Here is an 18,445-nt window from a genome sequence, read left to right as displayed (position 1 = left end):
AGTTTTCTAATGGTAGATAGTATTGCCTGACTGTCCTGAAGTACTTAAGATGACTTAAAGCTATTTACACACTATAGTTTCTGGCTTCTCTGTAGTTCTTTTGTTTAAATCTTACCTTCATTGAGAAGGAAAGACTCCCATTGTGATTCAAGGACATGTACTTTTGACCTCCATACCATGCAAATTCATGGGATTTATGGTATAGGATACATGGGTAAATAATAGGTCTTTTATAGAGGGGTGTCATAGCAAGATGCTTCTGGAAGAACCTTGCAACCTCCCATTGCCAGTTTATAGCAGCTGGGGGGAAATATCAACAAAAATATCATTCTTTTTTTGCTCTGTTTCTTTTATTCTTTCTGAAATATCTGCTGCTGGCTACTGTCACAGCTATTGAACTAAGTGGCCTTTTGTCTCTGCAGTCATACTCATCTGAGTCAGATAATTTGGAAATTGGTGGCTTTTGTCCTTTGTAGAGTATGGTCATTGTTTTTGATTCACTGTGATCTTGAGGTACAAACCTTTTCATTTAAAAGTTCTTAATGAAGATTTTTCTGTACTGCCTTAACTCTCCTTAACCTTGTTCCCATTACCAGTTTCTTATGATCTTCATTTCTGGGGCAGTATTTTCCTTCTTGCAGCTGCTTATATCCATTCCAAAATGCAATATATTTAAATGGCAAAGGGGGAAAAAAGCAATCTTCTATGACAGGGAAAAGGAAATTCTTACTTGCTGAGAGTTTAACAGATCCTTTCAAACACATTCAAACACTAACACAGACTTACTTACACAGAAATAATGCAAATGTGTGTGTGGGTGTGGGTGTGTGTGCAAACATAGATGTATAAAATGGTGTAAGGCCCATCTGCTGTGCTGGTTGCATTGTAAGCCATCTTTGCTCCAGTGTATTAGACAGGGAACATCAGATGGGAGCTCCTTCACTCTCCCAAGGTTGTTATTTTCTTCTGCTTCCTTGGGCCATGGAAATTTCACAAAGCTCTCAGGTCCTTCAGCAGTTAACCAAATCTAGACTGAACAGGCTGTTCAGTCAGTAATTCACAGTAATTCCCCCAGCAGTGGGGAATTGTTAATAGGTATGCTTGTCCACTACTCATGTTGATTCACCGGTGGCGTCAAACTAAGCTGAAAGATCAGAAGCTGTTGTCACCTCCCTATGAGTCACAGAATCATAGAACGGTTTGGGTTAGAAGGGACATTAAAGGTCACCTAGTTCCAACCGCCCCACTGCCACAGGCAGGGACACCTTCCACTAGACCAGGTTTCTCAGAGCCCCATCCTACCTAGCCTTGAACACTTCCAGAGATGGGGCATCCACAACTTCTCTGGAAAACCTGTGCCAGTGCCTCACAACCCTCACAGTAAAGAATTTCTTCCTGATATCTAATCTAAACCTCCTCTCTCTGTTTGAAGCCATTTCCCTTGTCCAGTCACTACATGCCCTTGCAAAAACTCTCTCCCCATCTTTCTTGTAGGCTCTCTTCAGCTACTGGCAGGCAGCAATTAGGTCACGCTAGTCTGTACCAACCCTTCTTCAGCAGGTCCTGTTGAGGGACATACAGCAGGAATAGGTACAGAGAATAGGCAGCAAAAGAACCTCTGAGCCTGACAATCTTGTAGCACAGCAGCTCTGGTTTCAATTTGCCCTAACCTTCACCTATAAACCATTGTAAATATGAGGATGGGGGAGATGTTACACAGCCTTTGCAGCTCTCCTTGCATGTGAAGCAGCATCCTCCAGCAAAGAGCAGGCAGGCAGCTGGGAGCTGTAAGTACTTCAGGCACTCTCATTTAATCTGCTATTACATGTGAGCTGACATTCTGAGCTCACTGAAATCATTCCACACATAATGCATTCCTAAGCTTTCCAGAGAGCTGTAGTCTCTTCACTATTATCACATCTTCTGTTTCTTGCTGTCTTTAGGAAAGGGGAAGAATGAAATAAAACAATGCCCGCCTATAGGCTAGAAGCCGATTGACTTTCAATCATTTTAATAGTCAATTACAGTCGAGAATATTTGGTTTTTCCCTTCTCCATATCCTCACATAAAGATTTGCCCTGCCACAAATCATTCACTGTGGACTTAGAGAAACTGCACACACGACTCCCAGCTTAGCAATTAATGTCACATAATAAGCCATCTATAGCCTTTTCTTAAATGAATATTCAGATAACAGAGAAAAAGTGAGCCCTGTTAGTACGTCTTCAGATCTGTTTCAGGGCTTGTGAGATAGATTATGTGTAGAAAGGCTTGTGAATTGAATATGAACAAGTTGTCACATGAATAACGATATCAGACTTCAGCTTTTGTAAACAAAACCATATCAGTGGATTCTGCTTTGATTTTATTGTAATTGGTTTTAAAAAAACTCTGTAACTGCTTAGCATCTGGTGGCAGAACTGAAATATATTGATGTTAATAATGAAGTAAACCACTCACTGCCAGATCCAGACGAACCATACTGCATCTCACTCCAGTGGAGTCACTCTAGGAACAAGGTGCTATTTAAACATAATAGGAGTCTAAGCATCTTGTCCAAAGTATTTAAAACTTGTATTCATAGGTGACAGTCCCCAGAAAATCTCAGGTATAAAAGATTTGTGTAGTAAAACCCAAATTTATGCATAAATAAATTTATGCATAAATAAATTTTGTTCTGGCAGATGTGAAGAGGAAAAAATGTCCCTCTATGGAAATTTTTTTTTTTCAAATCCAAATTACATGTTACATTAAAACAACCCTTGAACCCCCATTTGAAAAAAGCTAGTTAATAAAATTGCACACCACTTCCTGATAGTTGCTTTGATTTGTTTGCACTTTATTTTTTATAGTGTCTTTCTTAATAATGTGAAGAACTAATCAACTCTCCCTAATTCAAGAAATACCTCTATTCCTCAGACTTCTGCTTCCTTTGGAAGCTTCAACAATTACCAATGAGTACCAATTAACTGCAGAAGAAATAACAGAACAAACTACATCCTGATGAGTAAAAGGGTCATTCCTATTCATCTTGATAATTCCCAGTGCTATGCAAATAGCAACAGACATTATCACGATTCATATGGAAGAAGTTATCAGCTGAACGCTACTCCAGAGAAATTCTTCCTAAATATAAGTAACATGATTAAAGGTTATGAACCACAGAAATATGAAGAAATTTAGTTTCTGATTCTGTAGTGAACACTTCCTCTAGAATATTGCAAGTACACATATGCATCAATACAAATACCTGATGTGATCAGACGAGTCTAGCAATGTAGAAATAAGCCTTTATTCATTATCTTATTTCCTTATGGCACTGCTGGCTTCAGTCCAGCTGAGGTTAAAGATGTGGGCATTTTTCAGCACATCTACAGCTCCATTGTAGCTCCTTGAGGGTAAATTACAACTTGTAGTTATTTTTCCTCTTGTACTGTAAATAGTATTCTAGTAATGTGAAAGCAAATGATTTGTACACAAGGTTTGTGTGTTTCTTGTTTTAGTGCACCATACTATTAAATATCAGCACAGAAGGCTCTTTCTTTCACTTTCCACCTCTGCAATTGATGCTTGTGTGATTTTGAATGAGCCTTGATGGGGGACACAATATGAAGTAGTTAGCACATTGTAAATTGAAGTTCCAGCTGTATTTTACAGCAAAATCCTTGTATAGATAGGACTCCAGTGGCTCTTTGAAGAGGTAGTAACACTCAACATCTGTGATTTGAAAATCTACTAAAAATACAGAATGAGACAATGTGACCACCCAACAGAATGCCCTGCCTGTTGGTCAGAGATCAGGGTTCATGATCTGAATGCCAGTGTCAAATGAGACTGAGATGTTGACCAACTGCACAGTAATTTTAATCTTTGAACCATAATAATTTCCTAACATTAATACATATGCTAGGCCTCCTTGAAAGCATCTCTTCCCCTGACTTCTTTTAGTTGTTTAATGTGCTCAGTGATAGAGTGGTCATGTAAATAATATTCTAGAGATACTAGTATATGCAAATATTGTCATATAAAACATCAGCATTTTCAGAGACAGAATCTGGTACACTTAGACCTCATCTGATTAGGAAATGTATGTTGTATGTTGCGAATCATTGCTTGCATCTGCAGTTCAGATTCTCCTTATGCCTTAACATAATCTGGTAGCAACATTCTATCTTCAAGCAATCTGGAAGTATTTTAGGAAGATCCCAGCATAAAATGTGGTTGTCAAATGGTAGGATTTTCATCAGTTTGCTGTCAATAAGGTCTGTGCTTTCTGCTGTCAAAATGCCAGAGTAACAGGGCTGACCATATAACATGTCAGAATATTAGGAAGTTGAACTAAACAGAGGGCTAAAGGGAGAGTTTCAAATACAACAGAAGGTCGGGCAAGGTTTTGATATCCACGACCCTTTTGTCTCCAGACTTTTCAGAATAAAAATGTGGTAAGACATTATTAATCAATGGGACAAAAATGCTGGGTGTGATTATCTTGTTAAATTGGCTAATGTAACATGAGGTGAGGGGGCCAAAATTGGAAAACTACACTCTCTTCTGAGTAGCAAAGTGGTAGCAAATGTTTGAAGATTGTGCATGGTAGTCACAACAATTTGTCAATAGGTTGGGGCAGGTCTTGACATTGACAGCAAGTGTTATCAGACAGACAGGGAAAGTCAGAGACCTACTAAGAGAAACTATGAGATAGACAAGATATGGACTGTATTCTATTGAGAAACTAAACTTGAATTACAGGAGAAGTTACAATAGCAAAGCATTCATCTGCAACTGCCAGTTATGAGTGTTACTGCTGAATCATGTTTCAAGTTATGCTCAAGGTCAGAAAAGTCATAAGAATTAATACCCAGACTATTTACAAGCTCAAGTGTCAGGGAGATCATCAATGTATATATTTAAAAGAGCTGACACTATTTCATAGCTTAGAAGTAGTTCTTTGAGTTTAAGGTTTGCTGAGTACCATTCATGAAGACTTCTGAGCAGTAGTTGAAAAAACAAGCTAGATTTAACTCGATTGCCATTTCACTGGAGAACCAGTAAGCTGTGCCAAGCTGGTAGGTAGAAGTCAGCTGCAGGACAGTATCAAATTTTACCTCTTTCCTTAGTTTTCACTGTGGGCTATCAAGAGAAGATCGTACATGCCCCAATCATAGTGAAAATCCTCAATCTCTGCAATGAGAAAGATGAATATTGTCAGCAAGATCCATTGAAGGATGAGATATCCTCATGCTTTGTAGCATGCAATGAGCAATATGACAGCATGGTAATTACCTCTCTGGCATAGATGCCACCTGGTTTTTGCAGGCTGGTCTGAGTGTACGGATCAAGATATTTGAGGAATTGCCCTGCAGAAGTATCAGTTTTTGAGCTCTTGCATGCCTTCTCAAATCTACTAATCAAGATACATTATTGAATATTAATGTATGCAGCATTAACATATGAACTAATTACATGGATCTTAAACAGTGATTTAGAGGAGACACCAGTAATCCCAGCTTTATCTGTGGCCTCTTGGTGACCATCCAGTCAGAGCCCTCCACAGGGCTTGTAGAGCATTTCTGGTTACCAATGTCCCACCAGGAAAACCTTAATGTGTTAGTTTTATTAAAATAAATATCAGGAATATGGACAGAGAGAGAGTTGAAAATAAACAAAATACCAGGGCCAGCATTCATTTAAATTATATATACTTTTCCCCAAATGAAAGAGGTAGCACTCACCACCTATTTAAGACACTTACTAACTGCATAAGCAATAGGGCTAGTTTAACTTTGACCGTGAATTTCCTTTGGAAACTGGATGCAGATACGTTTTAAGTTCCTTTGTTCCCCTCTGAATGGCCCTGTAGAGGGAGTGCTTCCAATTTAAAGAGGTGATCGGTTCTTTCAGTTTATTCTAATTTATTTTATAAACAGAGAATAAAGTGAAGATTAGACTGATCTGGGATTGTACCAAGTAAGAGGATACTATTTGCATGCAAAAGGAGTTTTATGTTCTGAGCTATTGTCTTCAGTCCACTTGTTCATCAAGAATACAGTCCTGACAGACTGAGGGAAAAGAGACACTCCTGAATAGTTCCTTGAAAGAGGGTAAAAAAAAGTAGAAGGGGATTATACTTGTAACTATTTCACATATATGACCACGTTTTAGGGGTTTTTCAGCCCATGCTCAGGTACTTCTGAGTGGTCCAACAAAGGCAACTAAAACTTGCAAGTCTGTTGTCAGTCAGTTTGAATTCACTCTTCAGGGATCTTCACTTCCATGAGAAAATATTGATGAGTCAAAAACCAGACAAAACTTGTCAACTACTGGACTAAAATTTTCAATGTACAGCTAGGTCAGTCAATCAAAACCTTCTGTTTAGAGAAAAATGGTTTCTGGAGCGTAGATGGGATGTTAATATTAATCCATGATGGCTGTCTGAACTTTTTAGAAAATAAATCTAACCTGATTAACCTAAGATCTACCACTCATGACATCATGAAACATCTTATCAAATAGTTTTATATGAGGAATACAGGCAAATATCTGCTGTAGTTCTGCACAGCTTTTTCCACTTTAAGGGCAGATTTAAAGGCTCTTCTTCCAGCTGTTTGTAATGTCTCTGTACCTTCTCTAAATAACTACTTACCAGCTCAAAACGGAGAGTTTTCCTGATGATTTTGTGGGCTTCTCAAGGTACAGCAACAGACATAAGGGCTTTGGAACTGCTCTTTGTCTTCAAAGCCTTGTTTATCTCTTCTGATTGAGAAGGATAGATAAACCACACGTATAGCTCTGCTGTGGGAGTTGTTACAAAGCCACCCATTTCCTCTATGCCATGTGGTAAATCATTTTTGTAAAGTGCTAGTCAAAATTTCAGAAACTGATCAGTGGTTACTTTTTTATAGTAATAACTCACCTTTGATCTAACGAAAACAGCATTATTTTCAGACCTATTTGGTTCTCACCTTTACTCTCTACAGAATAATTATTTCTTGCTCAAAGTCCCATGGGACTGAGTTTAAAAAAAAAAAAAAAAGAAAGAAGCAGCAACCTCAAGGTGGACTGAGAGAAGCCTATATACTTCTTGATAGTGCTAAACTGCTTCTGTAAGATTTAATTGGGAATGTCTCTCTGACAAATGTGGTACAAAGCTTTCCCTAAATTGCTGACCTGATCCCACTGGACCGCCTCCTGTTTATTGAGGGAGGAACGGTGCCTGATCCTTCTAAACCATCTTTTGCATGTCCTATACATTTACTTTTACTTTAAAGGAAAAAAAGCTCATGTTGCCAGAAGATTTATGTCTCAAAAAGAAAGTGTTAGTCTCCCTCTTTCTACATGCTGAGTTATTCTGAAAAAGAAAAAATTGCAGGATCTTTGATGCAGAGTAAGAGATTGTACTTGGCTTAATTTCATTATTAGGTATAAAGTCCATTTTGTATTCAGAAATGGTGCAGAGGAAGCTAACTGCAAATAGGTAGAAATGAGAGGTGGGGAGAAAATAAGTTGTTTTTAAGAGAACATGAACATTCTCAGATAAAACATTTAATGGCTTAAAAATATTGTTTTGAACAAGACTTTAGCTTATAAAATCCTCTTGTGAGAGGCAGGTGAACTGAAAACCTTCTCCAATAGATCAAAACTAGCACTGCATTATTCAGACATAAATTTCCTTACGAGTTTTCATTTTACACAAATAGTCTGGATGTTTCCAGATTTGCAGTAGAGCCCAGTTCTAGAAAAGAGGTTAAGATGCAGTGATATTGCTACAAGCTATAGGACAGGCTGTGAGTAATGTGCAGCTGAATTTAGAATATCATCAGTTGGAATTCTGCCTCAATTTTCTGCTAAATATTGCCAGTCCAGGGATGAAAATTAGACAGGACTGGTGGAACAGTTAGGCTTTCGAATACCACTTTACTACCAGGAATTGTAAGAGGAAGAAGGGAGAACACAGGCAAAACAAGTGTATTCGTGCTGTGGATACTCTGGCCCGCTAGCAGCAGCTGCTGAAACTGGTCCTTGTTTTCTCTGTCTGGAACGAAGAGCAAAGATCAAACTTTAATCGAAGTGAGCTCCTTTTCCATTTGCTCTTCCACCTGCTCCCTCTGCTGGTAAAGGCGACCTAAAGAAAGGAAAATGAGAGTTTAAAAGGAAGACAAAATGGTGGGGTGGGCTTACCCTTTGCATTTTGACAGCGAACTGAGAATTGAATTTTAGTAACCCATCTTTTAAAATACTTCATGTCATCTTGTTTTCGTTGTCTTTGCAGGCAGGGGTTGTCTGTTGTAGTTATACTGGAATTCTTTCAAACCTTTTCATAAAACAAAACATCCTGTTGTCCTTTTTAGGTTTAAAAGTTTCCAGAACAAAAATAGTGTAAAGCAGTTTCTGACTTCAGTGATAGTTTTCATGTGTTGAATTTTGTCCTCTTTTCCATCATGTTCTTAAAGCACATAATGGAAAATTACCACCACTTGTTTTTATATATCATAACTAAATCTTCCAGGTTTTTTTAAGGATGAAATTCTCTCAATTTTAAAACTTAAAACCAAATCAAGGTATTTGGTGCATAGGAACAGTGACTGTCCTCTTTTCTAAAGGTAAATTTTCACAATACAGCTGTCACAAAATGTATCAGTCTTGTTCGCCCCTTTCTCTCCAACACCCTCTTTACTGCATGTCTCGTTCCCTCCTTTGCTCTTGCTCTGGCGTTCCTCCAGATGGAGACTGAGCCAATTCATCTCTCTAACCAATCAAGAATTTTGTTTTGGGTTTTGCTAGCTTCATTTTATCCCATTTTAATGAGGTGGATGAGCTGAGCACAAGGTCAGAAAACAGCCAGATTCAGCTCCTGCGATGGGGCAGTGTCATGCAATGAACCAATAGATCTGCTCTAGAAACATTGTGCAACTTTCATGCCAAATTCTGGTGGAAAGAGACAGTAAATATTGCTGGTGGCTAAAACTCTTTCAAGACTCTTCATGTGAGCCACTGCTCCTTTAATAGGCTTGGATGAAAGGTAAAACCCTTGAAATATTTGCCAGTTGCTAGTTGCCAGTGGCATTAGCTAATGAGAAACCTGACAAAAGGCAAAAAGATCTCTTGCCCTCCCTCACTACCTCCTTCTCCTAGAGTATGTCAGGCTACATGTCAGGCTACATGTTAAAGGTTCACTACTGTTGTTAACAGTGCTCTCCCTAATCACCAGCTAACACCACAGCGCTTTTTTTTATGCATTCCCTCTGAAAGATCACAATTCTCAAGCTGTTTCTCCCTGATCTTCCCCCAGTTTCATTCTGTCTCAATTGTACTCTTTCTGGTGCTGTTTCTGAAGTCTGTGATGCTTCTTTTCACAAGCAGGTTCTATTTTCAGCCTCCCTTGTTCTCAATGACCAACCATGCATGCTCACTTTATTTAACACTTTTTTGCCTCAGTGACATCTTCAGATATTTTGTCAAAGTCATTTTTGTCATGAAGTAATAAGAGAGGGTCAGACGCTCCTTGTTCAGCTATCTTGATCACAAGGGTCTGAATAACAGCCTCTCTTTTTTGTGCTGGATTGGACAAATAAGGAACATCCTTAGTACTCTTAATGGGAAAGGCTAGTGCTGCAGAAAAGCATTTGATGGGTGAAAGACGAATAGCATACGATTCAGCTGTAGGGATTTGTATGGATTTTAGGACACAGAGAAGGCAGGCCTTGAGCTCTGCAGTTACTGTCTGCTTTCTGTCAATTTCTATTCACTTTCTGAGAATCATGTTAATCTTCAACACAATAACTAGGTGGGCATGGAGGATACTGGAGAGTCTTATATACAGCAAAGAACAGAGCATAGGGAGACTGCTTTTAAAATTTACTTTCTGCAGACATTGTATCACCTAAATGTTCTTAGACAGCAAACATAAAAAGACACGAGAACAATCAAAGTTAATTCTCTTTCACATTTAAAAAAAATGACTCATGGAAAATATTTTCTGTGTGGAATAGAAAGCTGTCTCTGGAAAAACAATTTTGTACTGTGAGGAGCCTTGTACAGGATGTGCCTTGTTATGGATAAAACTGTCATCCTACATGTTGCCACCTGTGTTAGACACATCCATGATTTTGCGATAATTGGCACCAACCATTTTGAACCATCCTCTAAATTTACATTCGTTTTCTACCTCTTTTGTTTATGAATAAATGTCCATATTCTTACATGGAACCAGAACAGACTAGTAAGGCAAAGAGTTACTCTATCACCTAATTTTGGCTATTTTCAACAGTTTTGGGTGTTTTTTTAGGATTCCCAATTGACTATATATCTTCATTTCATCAGCAACAGCGGATGTTAATTGTATTGGGTTTCTTTACCCTAAATCTTCTTCTGTCTTTAGACTTCCTGTGTGAACGTCTTACAGTGTATATGCTACCTCTCTCTCCATTAATTCAGTAAAAATGGGATTTCTTTTTTGGTTTTACCTGTGCAGTTTCCCCATATTCTGTCGCTATGTGTTTATAATTTCCACCTTCTTGTTGTTCCAGCTGCATTTTTGCTGTCCACACCATACAGCAACTCCTAATTGGTAGATGTTTTCTAATGTTGAATTCATGGTGATCAGGAAAATGAAAGGATGAACTTACCAAAATTATGACCATCTGAGAAGTGATTAAACAGGAAACTCCCCTGCATTTTGATTGACAGGAAATGAGTGGGTGTCAGCCTAGTGAGTTCTTCCATATGAATCAAGGTATAATGGGTCTTTTTTCAGGTGCCTTAAAGGAGGACTCAGATTCATCCTTTAGGTCTTGTCTGTCAGCAATTTAGAGGAAAGTAAGCTCACTCTTATGCATTCCTAGCCATTCAGTAGAAGATGACTTAAGCGTGAAGCAAATTGATGAAAAAAGAGGAAGGGATTTTTTGTGGTCCGTAATACTTCTGCTGCCCAGCTGCAGTCTCTGCTGATCAACTGCCCTTTCCTCTAATTGTCTGATGCAATAGCCTCTTGTCCTAAATTTCTTTTGTAGCTCATCTCTTTCAAACCTACAGTCTATAGCTGACCTATTTCTCCTTTTTCAATCTCAGGTGGAGAATATTTTCTTTCAGTAATATTTTTTTTGAGGTCTTAAATAATGCAACAAATTTTTCCTACATCTGAGATTTACCTTTATAGTAATTTTTTCCCTCTCACAATGCAGGACCTGATTGATTAATTTGGTTGCTTTGTGAATTATCTTAACAGCTAATCTTTAAGGATCTCCCTGACAAACTGTCTCTGTCATTTAAAACAAAACATGCCTTCTTAAATACCACAGCAATCTAAAGAAGTCCCCATGGAGGCCATTTGTGTAGGATAGATCCCCTTATCTTATTCTTGAATGACTGTCATCAGCATGGATGAATGCAAGATATAACCATACAAACTTAGGTGTGAAGAGAGAATCCATGAACAATCCAAAGATTGCTGGAAATGAATACATAATTAGTAAGTGGTTAGCTGTTCAGGTCAGTCTATCCTGACCTGAGTATCATATGTAATGACTTATGGACTTTTCCTTTTATACGTCATCACTGGGTTTAATGGCTCCATTTCTTTATCTTTCAAGCACCTTCTTTAAACACAGCAATTATTTTTATGAGTTACACAGAGAAGAGATAGTAAATGAAATAAAACATGAAATAAAGCACATGTTGACTATGTTATCAATATCAAATTGATCTACACATTTAGATTGACACAAAGAAAATACTTGTCACTAAAATTCAGATTGTAAAGCTGGATATAATTTCTTTTCATATTTCCATCATTAGCAATGAATACAGGAACCTAACTGCAGCTTCCACAGTCCAGTCAAACGAGACGAACACATATTTGGTTTTATTTAGCATTCTATATGTTTAAATGCTACAGCTTTAAAATGAGGTGCTCCTATCTACTGTTTTTCATCCACATTTAACTAGATGTAATTTTTGAAAAAGAGTATTTCTTCTGTTGTGTATAAAAAGCATGCACATTGTGAAATCACTCTCCCTCTGAAATACAGATGGAGACAACCTAAATAGTGGGATAAGTGACAGAAGTTCCAACATCAGCAGTTAGCAGAAGACCTGGACAGTGCATTATAAGCAGTGCATTTACAATGGAATTGTGATCGGGATGAGACACATGTTGGCAGGAGTGATTCCCAGTTAACAACAACCCTACAGTATAAAAAGAAGAAAAAAAAAAAAGGTTTACCATGGCCCACTTTGGCTTCGTACCTGGAGAAATATCCAAAACATGCTAGTCCAATTCTGTTGTCACATGGTACGAATAGGTGTGCTCTTATGAAAATGGCCTACATGCAGGTAGGCCCCAGTAGACAGTGATTTATGTCTGAGTTTTACCTGAATGTGAGCTGGATATTTTAGTAAAAGCAGTCAACTCATGTCTTTGAAGGCAAGATTTCCCAGGCTGTACAGAGAAGAACTGGTTCTACTGGTTCCTGCTGGCTGGTGCTCTCAGCTCCACCACACCCATTCCAGGCTCTCTGCACCTCTGAAACATACAAACAGAGATGTTATCTGCTAAAATATTTTCAAAACCACTGGATTTTGGTCCTTTGAGTCACTGTTTTTTATTACTGGGAAAGTCAGATTATTTGGACAGTTATTGCTATGTGCAGAAATGTTCACAATCTCAAAATGACCTCATCTTTTTTTAGTGCAGTGATTGCTTTCTCTGAAAATATGGATACATTTTTAAAGCATAATATTCATCTCAAATTTTAAAATTCAGCCTTGAATCACTGAGCAGAAGCAGTGCACTAAAGGATTTGGTCACAGCCTGCCAAATTTTGTTACACAAAGTACAAATTCACTTAAACACATTTTGATACAAGCTGCTCTCTTGATCAGTCTTGGTGATTCATTGTATGGACTTTTACTGCTCATCAACTGCAGATGTAATCCAAGAAAGAGTCGATATGATAGGTTATAAACTGATTTAAAAATATTTACTATAAAAGGCAAATCATCATCAAGTGGTTACTGATAAAATCTGCACATTTCTGAAGTTGTGGGGGAGTGCTGAATTATAATAAAGAGAGAACATCAAGAGAGTGACATGAATTATTTGGTAACCATCTTCAAGCAAACAAAATGTGTTTCAGTACAGACATCTTAAAGGATATAGGCCACCCTTACAGAAGGTGGGACTGTAGTATGGAAAGTAATGACTGAAAAGATTATGTGTTGGAAGCAATACTAAACTGAAAAAAATCTCAGTAGTATGATGCAGTGGCTAATGGAGTTAGCACTGGTGTAATCATTGATACACTGTCTACCAAAATGCTTTCTATCCAAAATATGCTCTTGAGAAAAATGTTAAATAGTCACTTTGGAAGAGATGCAGATGATTAAAGAAAGAGAAGCATGACTTACAGTGAGAGAAGGAGAAAAAGCTCACTGATGCAGAGGTACATGAAAGATTTGATTGCTGTCTGTGAAAAACATATACTAGAAGGCAGCTCTTATACCTGATAAGCAAAATGTAAGATGATCTGATGTCGAAAGTCACAGCTAGAAATAAAATGAAAATGTCTTGGGATACGAAAAATCAGTACCAGAATGTCTAAGCAAGAATTGTAAGAGATGTGTCACTGGAAGTTTTCAAAGCAAGTATGCTCTTGGATCTGAAGTAATAATTAATTATGAGACTTATAGCCTTTTGTGGCACAGGGAATCAGTAGTGCAATACTGTGTCTTACAGTGCTCCCTCCTGTATTTGAAATCTGTGAAGTTATGTTGTTTGTAGATGGATCTACTCACAGTATGATAAACATTTTGCATAGTGTGATAAATACATCACCAAATATTCATTGAAATAAAAAGTGAGAGCTCTCTAGCCACTTTTCTGCCCTCACCAATATTCTCTTTGAACTTGAGCATATTGAAAAGTGCTTTGAAAACATGTTTATAAAATTATGACAATACATCTTAAATTACTCATCAATCACTGTCAACATTACTGAAATGAAGATAATTCATACACAGAAAGATTCTCAAATATTTGTCTTCTAATGAAATACTACCCCATAAAAGCATCTTACATAATGCACCAGTGACATTAACCTATGTTTACCCAAAACTTAAAAAGATTAAGCAGTAGCCTAGATGGCAAGGTTACGGTCACAGTATGAGAACCCAAACAACATAAATTCAGCCAGTTAAGCTTGTCATAAAGACCACAGAGATGATGGAAAAGACTATATAGTAAAAAAAATCTGTGGCATGGTCTGATTAATATTTTTGACACAGTGTTCTGTTGAAAAATGAGGCTTTGCTGAAATGAAGTTCTTTGCGAAATCTTTTATATTTGTTATGAACCTGGCATATAGGTGGGCAGCTCTTGCAAAGGTGAAGATTTGGCAACCTTGGAAGCCTGGATCACATTGTATTATCCCTATAAAAGAAGCCAAAAATTTGATAAAAGATGACTCTTCTCAACTGAATACAAATTCACTCCTTATTGACAGAATAAATGTATTCATGTCAATATAGTCTCTATCTCCCTTCATTTTTACATTCTACAGAAATGGGAGAAGAGGAATCACATGAATAACTCTGAGTCTTTTAGTTTGAATGCAACGTTGTATAAAGTGTTAGAAAATATTTAAAAGAAAAAATAATTAAAGCCTTGAAGGCAAGTGCAAAGTGGGATAATCCTGGCTTTATCAAATAAAGATGGTATCAGACTGTAATTTTTTGGGGTAAGATAATTGACCTTTTACACAGGGACAGTGTGATAGCCTGAATTTTCATGTTAAAGCAGCACTTGTTGTAGTGCCAAGGCAAATTATTACTGAAGTGGAAATTATGAGGATTGCCACGAGAGCTGATTAGGTCGATAAGGTGCTGACTAGCATGAGACTTCGATGTATGAAAAGAGAAGTTCTCAAGACAAAGACGGAGATCTGTTGACACTTCCTCACAGAACAGTCTTGAGATTTGTTCTACACTCCTTAATAATTTTTGGCTTAAGGACAAGAGGCAGAAATGGTAGGGGTTGAGCAGCACAAAGCCATGCACACATGGGCTTTTAACCCAGCCAGAACTTTGCAGCGGGTGTGCCTGAACATCCTTCTTATAATGAACTCTCCAAAGTAGAAAAAAAAGAGATTTTCATTCTCAAAAGACCAGGTTTAATTTGCATGTACACTAGAACAGTTTGTGTTTTACACAAAGACAGTTCAGTGGCTAGGTGAGCTGGCACAGAAGTAAGAATTTATAAACAACTTGCCTCCTGCCCACAGAAACTTTGTTGTCTGGATCCTTTCTTCTAGTTGTGATTTCAGTCCACTGAGCAGCTTTCTGGGTTGCCAGACCTCTGTGTGGTCCTCTCTTGGAGCATAAGAAAAAGGAATAGAACTCTAGCCTTGGCTCTGCTTCCTGCTCCTTAGAAAGCAGTCTCTCCACCCCTCTGCTGCTCTGTAGGACTTTTTTTGCCTTTTCTTCTACCCACCACACCCTACCTTCATGGAAAATGTCTCTCCTCCAGGTATTTGCTTGAAGCTAAGAGCAGTCTCCTCCTCTCCACAAGGCCCATGTGACTCAGTTCTTTCTTTCTTAAAGGAATATAACAGAGCAGCGCACACTGCTTAAAAGTACCATCCATCACAGGGAATAAGGTGGAAGAAAAAGGTCTCGGTGTATTGGTTATTGGAGGGCAGCTGTTGACCATTTTGAAGCATCTTTGAAAGGCAGTATTAGGACACCTTGACTCATGTATTTCTAGTAGAGATAGAAATGCAGGAGTTGCATTGTATGAAGCACCAAGAAGACCATTTTTGCAGTATTGCATGCAAGTTTTCATGTGTTCAAGAAGAGATTAAAATGGAATAGTTGCAGAGGAAGCAAGACCAAAAGACTACTAAAAGATTGTAGAACATAATAAGAAAGGAGAAAAGCTGAATAATAACATTGTCATAAAATCAAAGAACTTCAGGCCAAAAATGAGGAAAAAATTCCTAACATGTTGCTAGGGCATAACATGAAGTGACCTTGCAAACAATAGCAAATCATGTTTTAAAAACATGTTTTTTCACCAAGAGGGTGAAAGGCCAATCATGTTTTAAAAACTGAACTTTATAAACATCAATTTATAAAGACTGTATGATGGGAAGAGTAAATTTCTGGGTATGAGTACCCAATGTATTTGTACCTCCAAAAAATCACTGATTTGAGAGAGACTGTCTCACTGTTTGTCTACTCAATCCCTAGACAGTAAAAAAAATCACCTTTTGGCTTTCCCTGGTTGCCTGTAGAGATCAGAAAGTTGTGTATTGTTCTCATGTACTCAGCAATAAACCAGACAGATTTAGAGTGAAAGAGGAACATTTCATTTAGGAGAGATTGGCAGGGACCATTAACTTGGGTTTCTTGCCATTCTCTTTTGTGAGGGCCATTCCCTACATTCCAAGACACTCTAGAAGTTTTGTTTAGGAACTACTCTGCTATTGCAGGATCATAGCACAGTGATGAATATGCTGATTTTTTTTCCTGCAGTACCCTGTAGCTGTGAATTACCCCAAGTCTTACATTTGTCAGAAGGTTTTGAGAAGTGTCTGTGGTGCATTGTATTTACAGAGTGCTGCTGCTGTGGAGTTTTATAAGATATACATGTACTCTATGGCTACTACAGTTGTAGGCGACTGTATGACCCTGAAATACTTGTTTATGGGTGATACTCTGATTTGGGAACAAGGATGGCTACATGGAGAGAAAAACTAGAGGAACTGATATACTGGCAAGAAATAACATGCTGGTAAGTCTTCCTCATTGGAATTTGAATCAGTGAGATTTCCAAACTATGGGATATATATGGATTCAAATGAACTCAATTGTCCTTTTGTCTGCATGTTTAAAACTAAATGGAAATTTCGTATCTGTGCTTCTGTCTGGAGTGACAGTTGCTTTCAACTTGTCTCTCAGCTAAAACAGAGGCATAGTAATAAAGCAGAGAATGTAAGTCAGAAAGGAGGAGAGTGCTGGAGCCAGAAGCACTTACATTTGGTGTCGTATTGGAAGACAAAAAGAATACATATTTTTACTACAGTATTTTAAAAAGAATTGGGACCATCTGCTATTCTCAGGACATCAATTATTAAAACTTATGAAAAACTGAAAGCATAATGGCTAATAGAGCTGAAATTGTTATAAATCTTATTCATGCTTCTTCCTCTTACTCTGTCTAATGCAAAGAGCTGATCAGCATGCAGCAAAAACTATTTCATCAGAATTATAGTAAATTTAAGGATAAAATTGCAGTTCTTGAAAACAGGCTGAAAGACTTGAAGAATTACTTCAGTATAATTTCGTAGTATTAGGCCCACGTGTTCACAAAGTTGCATCTGTTTATCTAGATATATGTTTTAAAACTTAATTAAATTCTTACAAATATCCCATGTGGGTATTCTTGATTAGGTTTTAATCTAATGCAAATTAATCAGAATTTAGTCAGTTCCTTGCAGGGTTTGAGGTTTTCAGCCGTTTGCACAAAGGAATTTGCACCACTGTCACTAAATTAAACCATTGATAGTGGTTCAGTTGGTGCAACATTTATGTAGGGAAAAGCTCTCATTTTATTGATCAGCCTGAACTGCCAAATATAGATCCAAGTCCAAGACTTAATAAAAATGTGAGTGTGCTGAAATAGTGGTCCAGGCCTAGGTACTTTCGTAAAAATTCATTAATTCATTCCCTCTGCTAAGCTCTCCTGTGTATTTTTGCGATCTCCCTCAGTGAAAAATGTGATTCAGTTCAGACCAAATCTATGGGTAATTGTAGTTTAAACAAACACTATAATATTGTGTAATGAGTCTGAAAGTACATATGCAAAGTGCATGTACAGCCACGCCATTTAAATTAATGGCATGCTGTACATTGCATGGAGACCAGGCTAACAAATCTGACTGCAGGATTTTCACAAATTATAGTGCTGATAAATTTGTATTAACTGGGGTTCATCTAGACAAAAAGCAATATACAGGCAAAACCACATAATCTTCATAAATTTTTTTCTTTCTACCATGATGCACATTCACTTCTGAGCGGAGAAAAAAGCTACTCAGGGTTTATGAACTACTGATATTCATCCATGGATAATGCTAGAAACAGACTGTTGGCATATTGAAGGGATTTATGTATACTATTATTCAGTATCTTTTCAGTCTGTACCACTCATGACAACCGAAACTCTAAATGCAGTCAGTCACATAAAATGTATCATATTGTTTTTTGTAGCAAATGAAAAGATAAAGCATAGGCAAAAAGACATCATTTACAGGTAAAGAATTACAAGTGTAGTTTTAAATCAAACAGTTAATCAAAGTAACTAAAAGCTACCAGAGAAAACAGGAAGAAATTATCAGATATTACACTATTATGAAGCATAAACTTAAAACTAGATGGAATAGAATATTCT

At 37.5% G+C, this 18,445-nt stretch overlaps 1 long non-coding RNA gene across 2 annotated transcripts; it reads right to left on the bottom strand.

Moving 5' to 3' along the window:
- Positions 1–1,921: 1,921 nt before the first annotated feature.
- LOC109146205 lies at positions 1,922–15,559 on the bottom strand. 2 transcript variants are annotated; one of them, XR_002048115.3, is made up of 4 exons: positions 15,495–15,559; positions 12,370–12,520; positions 5,284–8,122; positions 1,922–5,181 (listed from the first exon to the last, which is right to left on the bottom strand). It is a non-coding gene; the product is annotated as an uncharacterized LOC109146205 (long non-coding RNA). The 2 variants fall into 2 exon arrangements; XR_005601632.1 differs by having other exon boundaries at positions 5,284–12,520.
- Positions 15,560–18,445: the final 2,886 nt, after the last annotated feature.

The sequence above is a fragment of the Corvus cornix genome, chromosome 2 (genome assembly GCF_000738735.6).
Source record: "Corvus cornix cornix isolate S_Up_H32 chromosome 2, ASM73873v5, whole genome shotgun sequence".
Taxonomy (NCBI): domain Eukaryota; kingdom Metazoa; phylum Chordata; class Aves; order Passeriformes; family Corvidae; genus Corvus; species Corvus cornix.
The sequence above is the reverse complement of the archived record's forward strand: the minus strand, read 5'-3'. Positions and strand labels throughout refer to the sequence as shown.